Source organism: Pongo pygmaeus, chromosome 13 (assembly GCF_028885625.2).
Source record: "Pongo pygmaeus isolate AG05252 chromosome 13, NHGRI_mPonPyg2-v2.0_pri, whole genome shotgun sequence".
In the NCBI taxonomy this organism is placed as follows: Eukaryota; Metazoa; Chordata; class Mammalia; order Primates; family Hominidae; genus Pongo; species Pongo pygmaeus.
Window position 1 is genome coordinate 77,706,421 of NC_072386.2, and position 19,310 is coordinate 77,725,730.

The window sequence follows — 19,310 nt, forward strand, 5'->3', positions numbered from 1 at the left end:
CTGTCTCCAGGCTGTCTTTTCAGCGCTGGTGGGGCACATCAGGAATTGATGGAAGATGTGGCACTGTGCCTGCACCTAGAAGCTGGCTGTGTGGTTCATCCACCAGATTGGGCCCTTTCTGCACTTGAACATAGAGTCCTCCTCAAGATGGCCTGTGGTCTGCCTCTTGGCACCCAAGAAGCCCACAGTGCTGTAGGAGCCCTGATGAACAGACTGGAGCCCCAAAGGCAGTGCACACCCTGCTCCTGAGCCTGCTGCTCATTTCCTCTATGTGGCTCCATTTGTAGCACAGTTGTTGCACAGAGGCCTGTGCATGCCAGGCAAGGCCAAGCTGGTTCAAAGAGCAACCAGCCACCTCTGCAAGGGTGTGCCAGGAGCAGGTGGACCAGCCACCAACCTCACTCGCTGCCAGTCAGGATAAATCAGTTATTCTGCCCTGGAGGTAGGGCCCCAGTGCCATCTGCTTTTCCTTAGGCCTCCACTCCATCAGCCATCAGGTGGCAGCCACTCAGGCTGTGGGAACCTAGCCACCCCTGTTTCCTTGAGTGGGTGAGGCTGGTGGCTGGTCCACCCGCTCCAGGCACACCCTTGCAGAGGTGGCTGGTTGCTCTTTGAGCCAGCGTGGCCTTGCCTGGCATGCACAGGCTCTGGGTACTGACACGCTGCTCTGAGTGAGCTTGTCCTGTCTTGGGCCAAATTCTAAGTCTGGCCAGGGCCACAGAAGGCTGAGTCCCCTGGGTGGTAATCCTGACTGCTGCTGGAGGGCCCATGGTGCCCCTCCCCTCCTAGGGCCCAGGATGAGGCCCAACTGGGCCAGGATGCTTTAGGTATGGATCTTGTTTCCCAGGAGGGGGCCTCTGTCCCACAGGTTGGGTGAGAAGATGTATGCCATGCTGCTGGCTGCCAGGGTTGTCAGGATGCCACGTTCACCCTCCCCTCCAGGGACATCAAAGTTTCCAGCTTCCCCTTTGAGAATGACTTCCCAAGGCCCAGAAGCCATCTGGGGCTGCAGGGCAGCTGGCCGCATGCTGCCCTGGCTTCTTCCATGTTGTGCTCATCACTACCCACCAAGGAGGGTCAGATGCAGGCACCAAGTAGGGCGGTTGTCTCTGAACCTGCATCTTGGTTATCATGAAGCCAGACTGGGCCTGGTGACAGGGCCATGATGGGGTTGTCCTGGTGGTCCTGTGGGTGTCCAGAGGAGATGCAGAATGGAATTGCTGCCAGGATGAATGAGATGACTGTCAGCACAGAACAGGCACCTGGTGAGTGCTCAGAGTTTACCCTCAGTAGCTGCCCAGAGGCCAAAACCACCCACCTGATAGTGACTGTCCCTAAGCCAGGAGGAAGAGAAGAGAGCAGGTTCCACTCACTTGAGTCTGATCAGTGAGCTGTGCTGAGATGTGCCTCTCACCTAGAAAATGGTCCTTCATGCAGAGCCACTCACAGAAACTGCTGTGTGTCTCTAACTGCTCCACAACACAAAGGTGATGGGGGCTCAGCAACAGTGACATCGTGGGGTGACACAACGCACCACAACAGGAACCTGCTTGGGTCAAGAGGGCCCAGAATCAGTATCCTCTATCCCCTGAACTCACATGGGTGCATGCAAGGTGTTTATGCATGCACGTGTGTATGTGTGTGTGTATGTGCATATGGGTGTGTTTGTCTTGCTTCTCTGGCCTGACCTAGCTGCTCCACTCACAGGTGTACCCAGGTCCTCATCACTATCACCACCAGGGCCCAGGGCCAGGATTAGAACCTCCACAGGTGCTCCCCAATCTCTGCCCTCCCCACTGAGGGTGGTCCTGGGGATGCAGACAGAGGAGGGGCACTGAGCAGAGCAGAGAGGGCTGGCACCCTCTCTAGGTGGAACCCAGGTCATGTGTAAAGTTGGAGGTCTGCCAAGCAGTGCTCGATTCAACACATCTTCTCACGTTCCCTTTCCAGCAACACTCCAGGGTGCCCTGACTCACCTTCCCTACAGATGGAGGCAAGGAGGCTCCACAGACAAACCCCCTGCGTAAGATCACACAGCAGCCAACTGGCCAGTTTCCTACTGACCAGGCATCCCCCAACCAGGTCCCCACTGACAAGGCCCCTAATGACCACTCCTCCATTGACCAGGTCCCACTGACCAAGTCCCCACTGATCATATCTCCATAACCAGGCCCCTATTAATAGGCCTCATGGACCAGACCCCACTGACTGGGTTCCCACTGACAAGAACACAATTTACCAGGTTGCCGCTTACCTCACCCCCACTGAACAATTCTCCATGGATCAGTCCCCAGCTGACTGAGCCCCCTCTGACCAGGCCATCACTGACCAGGCTCCAAGCCACTAAGGACCCACACTGACCAGACCCCTAATATACTGAATAGACCCCACTGACCAGTTTTTTACTTTTTATGTTCCAACCGATCAGGCCCCACTAATAAGGCCACCACTGACCAGGTCCCCACTGACTAGGCTTCCAATGACTAGATCACAAGGTCCCCACTGGTGAGACCTTCACTGAGGAGGCCACCCACTAGCCAGGTCCCTGCTGATCAGGTCCCAACTGACCAGGTCCTGATGGCTAGGTCATCTCTGACCATGGTCCACTGATGAGGCCCCTGTGCAGTGGTGCCCAATGTCTCATTACAATGGCCCAATCAGCCATTGTAACGGCTGAGGGTCACCCATAGACCCTCCCTCCCTGCATGTGTGCCCAGAGATCAGGCCCTGGTGGTTTTCTTGGGCCCCAAGGCCTCTCCTCCAAGACACAAGGAGGGACAGTCAGCCTCAGGCTCCAGGTACCCAGCTTCACACTTGCCCCCCAAGGCCCTCTGGGCTCATCTCAAAGGAAACAATGAGGTGGCCTGGCACTGCCTGAACATGCCATCTACCCTGTTCCTGAGTGTCAGAGTGGGAGGAAGGAAGGGACATTTGGTAGACGAGACATGTTGTGCTGCTGGGTCTCCCAGGGCCCTTCCCGCAGAGCCCCGATCCAGAGACACAGCACAGAGGCTGCAGGGAAACTAATCCAGAACCCTTGAGGCTGAGCCAAGGACCAGATGAGGATGGTCCCCAGACAGCTAGAAGGCCCTTTGCTAGTTTCTTCGTACCTCAGTGGATGCAGCAACAGGTCTTCTGTTGGGGACTAGTGAGTGTGTGCTGGGGAGGGCTCACCTCTGCTTTCTTGGTGGTTCCAACTCTGCTTCTAAGAAAAATTACTCATTCTAGGGCTGGGACAGAGAAAATACAAGATTAGTTTAGAACATCTTGTGCCAGAAAGTTAAAAAGTGCTCACAAGAGTAACAGAGACAAATCAAAAAGACATAAAGTCAGACACAAAGAAATGTCTACCACTGGCCTAATCTTGGGGAATTGGAGCACCAGAATCATGAGCTTTCCCTTCTCCTTTATTTATTTGTTTTATTTCTCCATGTAGAACAAAGAAGAGAATATGAAAATAATCATCTGGCAACCATCACAGTAATACTTGCTCAAAGACAAGACATCAATGAAATGCTAAATCTAGTGGGTTTTTAGGAGTAACCAGATATTTACAGAGCCTCAAAGTATCTCCACACAAAATACGGTTGACCTACAAAAAGAAATTCATAACATTAGTATGGACAAACCTGGCAGGTACTCCTTAAGTCTCCTACTATATATAGTAATAAAACCTGCAAAATGCAAAGAAGCCTTCGACGACCTTTACTAAAGTATCAAGGATGACTTGGTTGTTTGGCTGCTTAAACAGCTGACATTCGGGCAATTTGAGTATGTCAAACTCCATAATACTGGTGTTCATTTGCAAGATCCACTTAAAACTTAAGGAGGCTAAAAAACATCATTTAAAATACCATACAAATTTTCATCATACATATGATATGAAAATATTCTACTTTAGTAAAGATTGTGATGTTATATATTTTATAAGAAACAATTAAAATTTCATGTAAATAGCCCAGTAATAAAGTTTTATGATCTTTTAAGTCACACAACTTTTCCTTAAGATTTTATGGTTAAATATTCTCTTTATCAGATGTGGCTTACCAGTGGATTCTAGAGAAGAAAGTAGACGGGAGCAAGTGCCCAACACAGCAAAAGCTGGAAAGAAAAAGAAAGGATTATGTTCTTTACCCAAAACATTTCAGTTAACTAAGTGTGAGTTTAAAATCTAAAGAGTTGAGAACATTATCAGAGTTAATAAGAATGAGAAATATGTACGTACAATTACAATACAAAATTACTATTAAATAATTAACACATGGCATTAATTCTAATTGTGGTTAAATATCACAGCTTTTTCATTCTTCATTCATGTACTCAGCACCCACGTGCTAAGGCACTAGAATCAGTACTGGAATTACAAGATGAAGATGGCATGGTCCACCTCTCAACAGTCATAGGCTATAATCTAAAACAACAGACAGGCAGGAAATGTCCATATAGAGTCATAGACACTATGACAGGTATAAAGCAGGGCACTACTGGAACCCACAGAAGGGACATCTATCCTACTTTTGTGTCAATATCATGGGCTTTGTGGTGGAGGAGATACATAGGTAGATACCTGAAGGACAAGGAAAAGCTTGCCAGATAGAGAGACGAGGCAAAGGCAAAGAACCTGAGGTAAGGAAGAGCCCTACAGAGTTCTACTCCGTCCACTTTGGTGCTAGAGCAAAGGGCAGAGTGCGGTAAGTGGCAAGAGATAAGGCTGAGTAACTTGACAAGAATTACATTGACACGGGTGTTTTTATTTCATGGTGAAAATTTTGGAACTTTTCCTGAGAACAGATGTAAGCCAATGACACAGTAAATGACAGGAGATTTAAAATGTCACCTGTCAAGTGACTGCTTATGAAGGGTTATTCCTCAACTAAGTATTTCTAAATGAGTCTGAGGTCTGTCAGCCTTCAGTCTCTACCAAAACCCAGAGAACCTGATGATGCCTTTGTTTTCAGAGAATCCTTTCAACGTGCTGGCTGACAGTTCCATGAGGATGGCAAAAGTGAAGAAATTGTAGAGCCAGTAAAAAAGAGATGGATACACTTGGGAATTTTTTAAGCTATGGGACATGATGAATTAATGGTGCATGAGTATACTCTTCACTGTGAAAGTTTTTGTTTTCACATCTTTCATTAGACGTGTGTAAGAAAAAGATACTGAACGTAGTATCTACTAACCCAATAATGAAAAGGAATGCCATTTGCTATTTATACTTTATTACTAAAATAAACCTAAATTTAATTAATAAATTTTGGAAACATACTTTTCTTTGTTTCTGTAATAATTTGTTCTACACAGTCTGGCTCCATCTAAAATACATAAAAAAAATGTTTAAGTTAAACAAGAGACATTATCATGAGAACAATATATCACTTACAAAATGTGGCCTTTAGTATTTTTAGGGACTAGACATAACATGAAGTTTGCTTAAAAAGAAAAATAATCACATAAATAAAGTAAAATTCCTACTTATTTTAAGTTTAGATAATAGAGGATGTATCTGTGCAATGCTGTTTAGAGTAATCTGATAAAAATAGATAATATTGGTCTATTGAATATACATAATTTTAGAAAGGTGGTGTTTTATTAGTACAAAGGTTAAACAATGACCAGGCACAGTGGCTCATGCCTGTAATCCTAGCACTTTGGGAGGCCAAAGCGGGCAGATCATGAGGTCAAGAGATCAAGACCATCCTGGCCAAGATGGCGAAACCTCGACTCTACTAAAAATACAAAAATTAGCTGGGTGTGGTGGTGCATGTCTGTAGTCCCAGCTACTTGGGAGGCTGAGGCAGGAAAATTGCTTGAACCCAGGAGGCGGAGGTTGCAGTGAGCTGAGATCGTGTCACTGAACTCCAGCCTAGTGACAGAGCGAGACTCCATCTCAAAAAAAAAGAAAAAAAAGTTAAACAATTAAAGTCATATTTTGCAATGAATGCATTGCTTTGAAATTCCTAGCAAAACTCTGTCCTTTGTAAAAGTTTAATCCGTTTTTTTACTTCAATAATTTTTTTAAAAAAGAAATTTATATTCTTTACTTACAGAAAATTTTTTATAGTAAATTTTTCATAGTAAATTTTTCTTCTTTTTTTTTTCTAGTTTGTATTCTAAATTAAAGTGGTACCTGTGTAAGTTTCTTCCAAAGGTATATTGAGGGATGCTGAGGTTTGGAGTACAATTGAACCCATCACACAGGTAGTGAGCATAGGACCCAAGAAGTAGTTTTTCAACCCTGGCCCACTCTGTCCCTCCCCGTTCTTTTTTCCTGGTGTCTATTGCTCCCATGTTTATGCCAATGTGCACCTAATGTGTAGCTCCCACATATGAGTGAAAATGAGATGTTTGGTTTCTCTTTCTGCGTTAGTTTGCTTAGGATAGTGAATTCCAGTTGTATCCATGTTGCTGCAAAGGAAATGATTTTGTTCTTTTCATGGCTGCACAGTATTCCATGGTATATATATGGAATTTTCCAATCTACCTTGGATTTTCAATCTATCTTTGGTGCACCGGGATTGACTCCATGTCTTTGCTATTGTGAATAGTGCTGCAATGAACATACATGTGCATGCACCTTTTTGTTACAATGATTTATTTTCCTTTAGGTGTACCCCTAGTATAGTAATGGGGTTGCTGTGTGTGAGATTACCTGTGCCTGCCACCACTCCTGGCTAATTTCTGTAGTTTTAGTAGAGACAGTGTTTCATCATGTGGGCCAGGCTGGTCTCAAACTCCTGACCTCAGGTGCTCCGCCTGCCTTGGCCTCCCAAAATGCTGGGATTACAGGCATGAGCAACCACACGTGGCCAAGCACAAAGCTTTTAACAGAAAAATGGAAATGAACCTTTCAGTGTTTTGTTTATTTAACTCATAAAATGCACTTATTTTGTATTCTGTTAAATAATAAATATCTATATGTTGCTAAGTGTTTGGTTGCCTGTCATTCACTTGTGATTATGGGTGGAAAGAGTTAAGATGGTGCAAGGAAACTTTAAAAGTGGTATGGGCTGGGCACAGAGGTTCACCCCTGCAATCACAGCACTTTAGGAGGCTGAGGTGGATGGGTAACAAGGTCAGGAGTTCGAGACCTGCCTGGCCAATATGGTGAAATCCCATCTCTACTAAAAATATAAAAATTAGCCAGGTGTGGTGGCAGGCACCTGTAGTCCCAGCTGCTTGGGAGGCTGAGGCAGGAGAATCACTTGAACCCAGGAGGTGGAGGTTGCAATGAGCTGAGATCATGCCACTGCACTCTAGCCTAGGAAACAGAGCAAGACTCTGTCTCAAAAAAATAAAAAAAAAATGATATGAACCACAGACAAAGTACAATCAAGTAGAGTAAGACAAAATATCTCAAAGTATACCGTCAGTTATTAGGCAATAACATGCAGTTTCTAAAACCTAACTTAAATGCAGCTTTTAAAGAAATTTTAAATGTGTCAGTCTAGACACATTTATTGAATAAAGTTAGCAAATGGGTATCTCTTGAAAATGAGAGCTCCAGGGAATTAAAAAATGTAACATTCCCATTTCCTTTCTGTGTTACCACAGCTAATTATAATCTTCACTTAACATGCATGAGTCAACAGAACCACTCAGTATTTCACCAAATTATAAACAAGAATTATATTAGAGAAACAAAACCCAAAAGAGAAACGGTCATATAACTAACCTCAGTCAAGGAGTTCTTGCAGTTATTTGAAGTCTGTGGGTTTGAAGTAGGAATTCTTATGGGCATTTTGGGAATATATTTTCTGCTGAGTCCTATACTATTAAGATTTTCAACACAAGGTAACTCTAGGTCTGGCCTCGTTGGAAGAGTGCTGAGAAAATATTTCATCCGCTCTTTCTCCATGAGGAGCTTGGTACTGATCACTGCTATTTTCTTATTTGATCTGTAAAGATAGAAAAGAAAACTGCTTAGTATTTCATTTTTCCTTGAATGATTCTTAATGACTTGCATTTTTTGTAAAGTTGCCCTGAGAGTAAACCACATTACCCACTAAACAGTGTTTTCACATGAATATGTGTGAGAGCATACCTCTTGTAAGTAATTCTAATTTAAAAATCATTCTAAATAAGTATATGTGTTTCTAAGGTGATTTCTACTGAACAAGCATTTCAAAGCAGATGGGGAAGAGAAATGGCTATCAGTGATGTACAGCTCAACAGGTAACCTAGCTGCCTTCCAAAATAGCTCTACTTATAAGATTCTAAAGATTCCTTTAGAAATACTTGTATTTAAAGTGTAACTATGTGGGAAATGAATATGTTAATTTGCTTGACTATAAGAACCACTTCACTATAAATAATTACACCAAAACATAATGTTGTACTCCTTAAATAACACAGATTAAGAAAACTAAAATGAACAAAAATAATCTAGAAATACTTGCGTTTAGTAAACCAGTTTCAGGTTTCACCCTTGTACATTTCACCCATTATCTAAGAACAATTAAGTATTTGGCACTGAGGAATAACTCAGAACAACAACTCCTGGGGGAGAACTAGATGGTTTGGTTGGTGATCAAAAAGAACTAAAGCATCTCTGAAGGCAATTATCCCTCAACATTGTGACCAAGGCACTGGAAGTGGGGTTGTTCTTTCTGTCTTCCACACACCCTTCAGGCTGAACACGGTGTTATTTTTTAGCCACCTTGTGGATTACACTTCTTTTCCTTTCTGTGATAATTATTCCCTATTTCACAAGGATGTCTTTCTGTAACACCTCGAAAATGTTACACAAATAGTCTTTCTTGAGGCACCCTCTAGTGATAACACTAAAGATCACAATCAAATACAGTCCCTGCCTCAGTGCCAGGATGTGCCCAGAGTAGCCCTACCACTCGACACTTTGGGTTTAGGTTGTGATCTACCAATAAATAAATTAAACTCATTAATATTTCTATTTAGGGAAATTCTGACATGCAATTTTATAACAAGATCACTTTACTAATTATAAACCTTCAAAAATACTTAGTGAAAAAACTAACAGGTCAGGTTAACTGCATGAGACTTCAGGGGAAAAAAGCCCTACAGAAGCAAAAAAAGAGAGAGAAGAGAGACAGAAACTATCCTTGACAAACATTTTAAAGGTAAGATTATTTATTAACATTATTTTCCAAAATTACAGTATCAGATTAGCATTCACTTCCTACTGATCTCCTGAAGCCATCTCACTAAAAATTATGCTTTCAAAACAAATTAATGAGCTTAATTCATTTTCTATGAGTGCATGTTTTGACTTACTTCATTGTTTTTTTTTGACATGGAATTGTTTTTTTTTTAATTTTATTTTATTATTATTATACTTTAAGTTTTAGGGTACATGTGCACAATGTGCAGGTTAGTTACATATGTATACATGTGTCATGCTGGTGTGCTGCACCCATTAACTCATCATTTAGCATTAGGTATATCTCCTAAAGCTATCCCTCCCCACTCCCCCCACCCCACAACAGTCCCCAGAGTGTGATGTTCCCCTTCTTGTGTCCATGTGTTCTCATTGTTCAATTCCCATCTATGAGTGAGAAGATGCGGTGTTTGGTTTTTTGTTCTTGCGATAGTTTACTGAGAATGATGACTTTCAATTTCATCTGTGTCCCTACAAAGGACATGAACTCATCATTTTTTATGGCTGCATAGTATTCCATGATGTATATGTGCCACATTTTCTTAATCCAGTCTATCATTGTTGGACATTTGGGTTGGTTCCAAGTCTTCACTATTCTGAATAGCGCCACAATAAACATACGTGTGCATGTCTTTATAGCAGCATGATTTATAGTCCTTTGGGTATATACCCAGTAATGGGATGGCTGGGTCAAATGGTATTTCTAGTTCTAGATCCCTGAGGAATCGCCACACTGACTTCCACAAGGGTTGAACTAGTTTACAGTCCCACCAACAGTGTAAAAGTGTTCCTATTTCTCCACATCCTCTCCAGCCCTGTTGTTTCCTGACTTTTTAATGATCGCCATTCTAACTGGTGTGAGATGGTATCTCATTGTGGTTTTGATTTGCATTTCTCTGATGGCCAGTGATGGTGAGCATTTTTCCATGTGTTTTTTGGCTGCATAAATGTCTTCTTTTGAGAAGTGTCTGTTCATGTCCTTCGCCCACTTTTTGATGGGGTTGTTTTTTTCTTGTAAATTTGTTTGAGTTCATTGTAGATTCTGGATATTAGCCCTTTGTCAGATGAGTAGCTTGTGAAAATTTTCTCCCATTTTGTAGGTTGCCTGTTCACTCTGATGGTAGATTATTTTGCTGTGCAGAAGCTCTTTAGTTTAATTAGATCGCATTTGTCAATTTTGGCTTTTGTCGCCATTGCTTTTGGTGTTTTAGACATGAAGTCCTTGCCCGTGCCTATGTCCTGAATGGTAATGCCTAGGTTTTCTTCTAGGGTTTTTATGGTTTTAGGTCTAACGTTTAAGTCTTTATCCATCCTGAATTAATTTTTGTATAAGGTGTAAGGAAGGGATCCAGTTTCAGCTTTCTCCATATGGCTAGCCAGTTTTCCCAGCACCATTTATTAAATAGGGAATCCTTTCCCCATTGCTTGTTTTTGTCAGGTTTGTCAAAGATCAGATAGTTGTAGATATGCGGCATTATTTCTGAGGGCTCTGTTCTGTTCCATTGATCTATATCTCTGTTTTGATACCAGTACCATGCTGTTTTGGTTGCTGTAGCCACGTAGTATAGTTTGAAGTCAGGTAGCGTGATGCCTCCAGCTTTGTTCTTTTGGCTTAGGATTGACTTGGTGATGCGGGCTCTTTTTTGGTTCCACATGAACTTTAAAGTAGTTTTTTCCAATTCCGTGAAGAAAGTCATTGGTAGCTTGATGGGGATGGCATTGAATCTATAAATTACCTTGGGCAGTATGGCCATTTTCACGATCTTGATTTTTCCTACCCATGAGCATGGAATGTTCTTCCATTTCTTTGTATCCTCTTTTATTTCATTGAGCAGTGGTTTGTAGTTCTCCTTGAAGAGGTCCTTCACATCCCTTGTAAGTTGGATTCCTAGGTATTTTATTTTCTTTGAAGCAATTGTGAATGGGAGTTTACTCGTGATTTGGCTCTCTGTTTGTCTGTTATTGGTGTATAAGAATGCTTGTGATTTTTGTACATTTATTTTATATCCTGAGACTTTGCTGAAGTTGCTTATCAGCTTAAGGAGATTTTGGGCTGAGACAATGGGGTTTTCTAGATATACAATCATGTCATCTGCAAACAGGGACAATTTGACTTCCTCTTTTCCTAATTGAATACCCTTTATTTCCTTCTCCTGCCTGATTGCCCTGGCCAGAACTTCCAACACTATGTTGAATAGGAGTGGTGAGAGAGGGCATCCCTGTCTTGTGTCCGTTTTCAAAGGGAATGCTTCCAGTTTTTGCCCATTCAGTATGATATTGGCTGTGGGTTTGTCATAGATAGCTCTTACTATTTTGAGATACATCTCATCAATGCCTAATTTATTGAGAGTTTTTAGCATGAAGGGTTGTTGAATTTTGTCAAAGGCCTTTTCTGCATCTATTGAGATAATCATGTGGTTTTTGTCTTTGGTTCTGTTTATATGCTGGATTACATTTATTGATTTGCATATATTGAACCAGCCTTGCATCCCAGGGATGAAGCCCACTTGATCATGGTGGATAAGCTTTTTGATGTGCTGCTGGATTCTGTTTGCCAGTATTTTATTGAGGATTTTTGCATCAATGATCATCAAGGATATTGGTCTAAAATTCTCTTTTTTGGTTGTGTCTCTGCCCAGCTTTGGTATCCGGATGATGCTGGCTTCATAAAATGAGTTAGGGAGGATTCCCTCTTTTTCTGTTGATTGGAATAGTTTCAGAAGGAATGGTACCAGTTCCTCCTTTTACCTCTGGTAGAATTTGGCTGTGAATCCATCTGGTCCTGGACTCTTTTTGGTTGGTAAGCTATTGATTATTGCCAGAATTTCAGAGCCTGTTATTCGTCTATTCAGAGAGTCAACTTCTTCCTGGTTTAGTGTTGGGAGGGTGCATATGGTGAGGAATTTATCCATTTCTTCTAGATTTTCTAGTTTATTTGCATAGAGGTGTTTGTAGTATTCTCTGATGGTAGTTTGTATTTCTGTGGGATCAGTGGTGATATCCCCTTTATCATTTTTTATTGCATCTATTTGATTCTTCTCTCTTTTCTTCTTTATTAGTCTTGCTAGCAGTCTATCAATTTTGTTGATCCTTTCAAAAAACCAGCTCCTGGATTCATTAATTTTTTGAAGGGTTTTTGTGTCTCTATTCCCTTCAGTTCTGCTCTGATTTTAGTTATTTCTTGCCTTCTGCTAGCTTTTGAATGTGTTTGCTCTTGCTTTTCTAGTTCTTTTAATTGTGATGTTAGGGTGTCAATTTTGGATCTTTCCTGCTTTCTCTTGTGGGCATTTAGTGCTATAAATTTCCCTCTACACACTGCTTTGAATGTGTCCCAGAGATTCTGGTATGTTGTGTCTTTGTTCTCATTGGTTTCAAAGAACATCTTTATTTCTGCCTTCATTTTGTTATGTACCCAGTAGTCTTTCAGGAGCAGGTTGTTCAGTTTCCATGTAGTCAAGCAGTTTTGAGTGAGTTTCTTAATCCTGAGTTCTAGTTTGATTGCACTGTGGTCTGAGAGACAGTTTGTTATAATTTCTGATCTTCTACATTTGCTGAGGAGACCTTTACTTCCAGTTATGTGGTCAATTTTGGAATAGGTGTGGTGTGGTGCTGAAAAGAATGTATATTCTGTAGATTTGGGGTGGAGAGTTCTGTAGATGTCTGTTAGGTCCACTTGGTGCAGAGCTGAGTTCAAGTCCTGGGTATTCTTGTTAACTTTCGGTCTCGTCGATCTGTCTAATGTTGACAGTGGGGTGTTAAAATCTCCCATTATTATTGTGTGGGAGTCTAAGTCTCTTTGTAGGTCACTTAGGACTTGCTTTATGAATCTGGGTGCTCCTGTATTGGGTGCATATATATTTAGGATAGTTAGCTCTTCTTGTTGAATTGATCCCTTTACCATTATGTAATGGCCTTCTTTGTCTCTTTTGATCTTTGTTGGTTTAAAGTCTGTTTTATCACAGACTAGGATTGCAACCCCTGCCTTTTTTTGCTTTCCATTTGCTTGGTAGATCTTCCTCCATCCCTTTATTTTGAGCCTATGTGTGTCTCTGCATGTGAGATAGGTTTCCTGAATACAGCACACTGATGGGTGTTGACTCTTTATCCAATTTGCCAGTCTGTGTCTTTTAATTGGAGAATTTAGTCCATTTACATTTAAAGTTAATATTGTTATGTGTGAATTTGATCCTGTCATTATGATGTTAGCTGGTTATTTTGCTCGTTAGTTGATGCGGTTTCTTCCTAGCCTCGATGATTTATACAATTTGGCATGATTTTGCGGTGGTTGGTACCAGTTGTTCCTTTCCATATTTAGTGCTTCCTTCAGGAGCTCTTTTAGGGCAGGGCTGGTGGTGACAAAATCTCTCAGCATTTGCTTGTCTGTAAAGTATTTTATTTCTCCTTCACTTATGAAGCTTAGTTTGGCTGGATATGAAATTCTGGGTTGAAAATTCTTTTCTTTAAGAATGTTGAATATTGGCCCCCACTCTCTTCTGGCTTGTAGAGTTTCTGCCACGAGATCCACTGTTAGTCTGATGGGCTTCCCTTTGTGGGTAACCCGACGTTTCTCTCTGGCTGCCCTTAACATTTTTTCCTTCATTTCAACTTTGGTAAATCTGACAATTATGTGTCTTGGAATTGATCTTCTCGAGGAGTATCTTTGTGGTGTTCTCTGTATTTCCTGAATCTGAATGTTGGCCTGCCTTGCTAGATTGGGGAAGTTCTCCTGGATAATATCCTGCAGAGTGTTTTCCAACTTGGTTCCATTCTCCCTGTCACTTTCAGGTACACCAATCAGACGTAGATTTGGTCTTTTCACATAGTCCCATATTTCTTGGAGGCTTTGTTCATTTCTTTTTATTCTTTTTTCTCTAAACTTCCCTTCTCACTTCATTTCATTCATTTCATCTTCCATCACTGATACCCTTTCTTCCAGTTGGTTGCATCGGCTCCTGAGGCTTCTGCATTCTTCATGTAGTTCTCGAGCCTTGGCTTTCAGCTCCATCTGCTCCTTTAAGCACTTCTCTGTATTGGTTCTTCCAGTTATACATTCATCTAAAGTTTTTTCAAAGTTTTCAACTTCTTTGCCTTTGGTTTGAATTTCCTCCTGTAGCTCGGAGTAGTTTGATCGTCTGAAGTCTTCTCTCAACTCGTCAAAGTCATTCTCCATCCAGCTTTGTTCCATTGCTGGTGAGGAGCTGCGTTCCTTTGGAGGAGGAAAGGCACTCTGCTTTTTAGAGTTTCCAGTTTTTCTGCTCTGTTTTTTCCCCATCTTTGTGGTTTTATCTACTTTTGGTCTTTGATGACAGTGATGTACAGATGGGTTTTTGGTGTGGATGTCCTTTCTGTTTGTTAGTTTTCCTTCTAACAGACAGGACCCTCAGCTGCAGGTCTGTTGGAGTTTGCTAGCGGTCCACTCCAGACCGTTTGCCTGGGTACCAGCAGCGGTGGCTGCAGAACAGTGGATTTTCATGAACCGCGAATGCTGCTGTCTGATCGTTCCTCTGGAAGTTTTGTCTCAGAGGAGTATCCAGCTGTGTGAGGTGTCAGTCTGCCCCTACTGGGGGGTGCCTCCCAGTTAGGCTGCTCAGGGGTCAGAGGTCAGGGACCCACTTTAGGAGGCAGTCTGCCCATTCTCAGATCTCCAGCTGCATGCTGGGAGAACCACTGCTCTCTTCAAAGCTGTCAGACAGGGACATTTAAGTCTGCAGAGGTTACTGCTGTCTTTTTGTTTGTCTGTGCCCTGCCCCCAGAGGTGGAGCCTACAAAGGCAGGCAGGCCTCCTTGAGCTGTGGTGGGCTCCACCCAGTTCGAGCTTCTGGGCTGCTTTGTTTACCTAAGCAAGCCTGGGCAATGGTGGGCGCCCCTCCCCCAGCCTCGCTGCCACCTTGCAGTTTCATCTCAGACTGCTGTGCTAGCAATCAGCAAGACTCCGTGGGCATAGGACCCTCTGAGCCAGGTGCAGGATATAATCTCCTGGTGTGCTGTTTTTTAAGCTCATCGGAAAAGCACAGTATTGGGGTGGGAGTGACTCGATTTTCCAGGTGCCATCTGTCACCTCTTTCTTTGACTAGGAAAGGGAACTCCCTGACCCCTTGTGCTTCCCGAGTGAGGCAATGCCCCATCCTGCTTCAGCTGGTGCACGGTGCACTGCACCCACTGTCCTGCACCCACTGTCTGGCACTCCCTAGTGAGATGAACCCGGTACCTCAGATGGAAATGCAGAAATCACCCGTCTTCTGCGTCCTTCACGCTAGGAGCTGTAGACTAGAGCTAGTCCTATTCGGCCATCTTGGATCCCCCTCAACATGGAATTGTTAGTTTTCAATACTACTGCAAAGGCTTGCTTATAGTCTTCTAATTCAGTCGTAACCTCTTCATAAGCTGTTTTCATTTTGAAGAATTTACGTTCCACGTCTTTGAGTGCGAGTTCCTTCTTATTTAGGGAAGCTGTATTATCCTTGTTTAACTGCTCTAATTTTTTTTCATATTCTGCTTGTTCCTAAAACAAATGAAAAGAATACACTTTTAAAACAATTATAACCTAATTACCATATGTTTGTTGCCTTTCATTTTGAGTCCCTGATTCAAAGAGCAATTTTGAATATGTTAAAAAGAGGCTGAAACTTAAAATATTTATCAGCAATATCAACAAAACTAATAACTGAATTCAGAATTAAGTCTGATTTATAAATTTTGAAATCATAATTATGTTAGTATTAATGTAATCTGGTCATATAAGAAATAATAGAATCCATTTATAATTTTAAAAATTGAACAATGAACAACGTAGCTTAAGACCAATTCAAAAGTATCATATAATTTCTAAATCACAGTTTTCTGTTATGCCAACTGGTCTTAATCATCAAATGACTCTATAGTGAGAATAATTACTTGGAAAGATTGATTTTGGTATAATAATAATGGAAATTTAAATATTTAAAAGAAAAAAATGCCACTTTTTTCCTAGAACTCTCCAAAGCAAATTGCTGTAAGAGAGGCAGAGGAAACACAATATATACATATCCAAAATATAATTTGCAGTGAAATAAATGAAAGCACATTACATATTTACTTACCTGATTTTAAAAACTAACCTGTAAATGGATTTCTTAAATTTTTCTATTGCCTGCATTGCCCTTTCATCTAGCTCCGATTTATATTCTTGTGCTCTACCAAGTTCTACCATATCTTTTTCCATATGTGTCTTAAGATTTAATACTTCTTCTTCCAACACCTTTTTATCCTCCTCAAGTTTTTCACATTTCTCTTGTACTTTTCTCATAGATAATAACTCCTGTTGAAGATCTTCATTGTCTTTGGCCAAATTGACACATTTTGAAGATACAGCTTTCTTCTTGGCCATAAGATCATCAAACTGCATGAATAAAATAATAGAGCTTGATAATGAAGTAGGCTGAGAATAATCTAACACAAAACCAATAGCACATTTTGAAATGCATTTAGTTGCAATAAACTGTTATCTATAATGTAGTAGATGCTTCAAATGTGAACCCTTAAATTACTCAGAATTTTAAGAACAAAGTTAAAGGTACCATGAGTCACAAAAATATGCTTTACTATCATCATCTTTGCTACAGAACTTTTGCACTTGATCTTACTTTTATTTTTCTGATAATTCATTTTTGTTCCTCCTTAAATGGCACTAAGTTATCTCTTAGTAAAAAGTGTCTAACCCTCTTCCCTCATCATCATTTCCCAAAATTTGTCAAAAAAAGTTTCAGAGATATCATATTGAGTTATTTAGGCCAAAGTCAATAAATGGCTCTCAGAATAACACTTTGAAAATAATATAATACTCTATGCTAGGCATGGTGGTTCATGCCTATAATCCCAGCACTTTAGGAGGCTGCGGCAGAAAGATCACTGGAGGCCAGGAATTTGAGATCAGCCAGAGCAACACAGTGAGACCCCCATCTCTACAAAAAAAAGATTTTAAAAATTAGCCAGGCATGGTAGCTCAGGCCTGTAGACCTAGCTAGTTGAGAGACTGAGGCAAAACGATGGCTTGTACCCAGAGTTCAGGGCTGCAGTGAATTATGACATCACTGTACTTCTGCCTGGATGACTGACAAAGACCATATCTCAGAAAAACACAAAATAATGAATCCTGTAAAGAAGGATTCTGATGCCATAAGCCTTTCCCTAAACGCAAGTGTTTCATGCTAATTTGAATTACACTTTAAGAAGTAATGATTCTTGGGGTAAAGGCCATAGAATAAGCACCCATAAATAAATCCACATATTTACAGCCAACTGATTTTGGATGAAGGTGCCAAGAACATACATTGGAGAAAGGACACCCTCTTCAAATGAATGGCACTGGGAAAACTGTCCATATGGAGAATGACACTAGCTTCCTATCTAACACCATATAACAAAATAAACTCAGAATCGATTGAAGACTGAAATGTAAGACCCAAAATTATCAAACTACTATAAGTAAACATAGGGAAAATGCTTCAGGACATTAGTCTTCACAAAGATTTGTATGGGTAAGACATCAGAAGCATAGGCAAAAAACAAATGGTAGACAAATGGTACTACAACTGAGTGAAGAGAAAATGTGTAGAATGGAAGAAAATGTTTTCAAGCTATTCATCTAATAAAAGACCAATATCCAAAATATGCAAGGAACTCAAACACCCTCACAGTAAAAAAATAATAATCTGAGTTCAAAACTGGGCAAAAGATGTGATTAGATATTTCCTTTTTTTTAAGAAAAAAAGAAATACAAATTACCAATAAATACATTTAAAAATGTTCAGTATCACTAATCATCAGGGAAATACAAATCAAACCTACAATGTGATATAATCTTGCTCCATTTCAATAAATGGCTATCATAGAAAAGACAAAAAAATGCTGGTGAGGTTTCAGAGAACAGTAAACTCTTACATGCTGTTGGTGGGAAGGTAAATTAGTGCAGCCACTATAGAAAACAACATGAGGTTTTCTCAAAAAACTAACAATGGAACTGCTGAGGGATCCAGCAACCCCACTACTGGGTATTCAGTCAATAGAAAAGAAAACAATAGACCATAAGGATACCTGTCCTCATGTTTATTGTAGCACTATTCACAACAGCTAATGTATAAAATCAACCTACATGTCCATCAACAAATGGACAAAAAAAACTGTAGTATACATACACAATGGACTACTATTTACCACATAAAAAAATGAAACCCTCTTACTTGTGGGCCACGTGGATCTATCTGGAGGATGTTATGTTAGGTGCAGACACAGAAAGATAAATACTGTACATTCACACTCATGTGTGTGAGCCAAAGAAAAATTGAGGGCTGGGCAACATGACTGATGCCTGTAATTTCCTAGCACTTTGAAAGACCGAGGCAGGAGAATTACTTGAAGCCGAAAGCTCCAGAGCAGTCTGAGCAACATAGAGAGACATCTCTACAAAGTAAAAAATCAGACAGGTGCAAAGGTACATGCCCATAATCCTAGCTGCTCAGGAGGCTGAGGTGGGAGGATCACATGAGCCCAAGATTTTGAGGCTGCAGTGAGCTATGATCAAATCACTGTCTCTAGTCTAGATGACTACAGTTGCCCAGAGCCCAGACTACATTAGCAAGACCCTGTCTCTTAACAACAAAAAAGCTCACAGAAGTAGGGGAGGGGAGTCTGGTTAATGGATACAGAATTACAGTTAGATAAGAGGAATGAGTTCTGGTGTTCTATGGCAATGTAGGGTGAATATGGTTTACTATGATTTATTGCATATTTTTAAAAAGCTAGAAGAGTTTGAATGTTCACAATTCAAAGAAATGAAAAATGGTGGAAGTGGTAAATATGCTAGTTAGCTTGATCATTACACACTATATACATGTATCAAAATGTGACTCTATAGCCCATAATTATGTATATACATGTCAATTAAAACAAAAGAGAAGCTATATTCATCTCATTAAAAAAACAGAACGTGGGCCATCCTTACTGACTTCCTCCTAATGTATAGAATGCAGTAAAAGGGATACCACGTGGCTTCCCTATCTCAGACTGCTTTCCCTTCAAACTCAGCCCCCAGATTGTGAGAGAGATCAGGCCACAAAGACAGCCTGGGAGTGCCAGTGTCAGTGGTCATGCTGCCTGCCCCAACCAAGCTTCCAGCCAATGGCCAGCGTCAACCATCAAA

General features: G+C 41.1%; 1 pseudogene; it reads right to left on the reverse strand.

Moving 5' to 3' along the window:
- Positions 1–3,426: 3,426 nt before the first annotated feature.
- LOC129044609 (ankyrin repeat domain-containing protein 18A-like) overlaps positions 3,427–19,310 on the reverse strand; it is a 47,803-nt pseudogene continuing 31,919 nt past the window's right edge.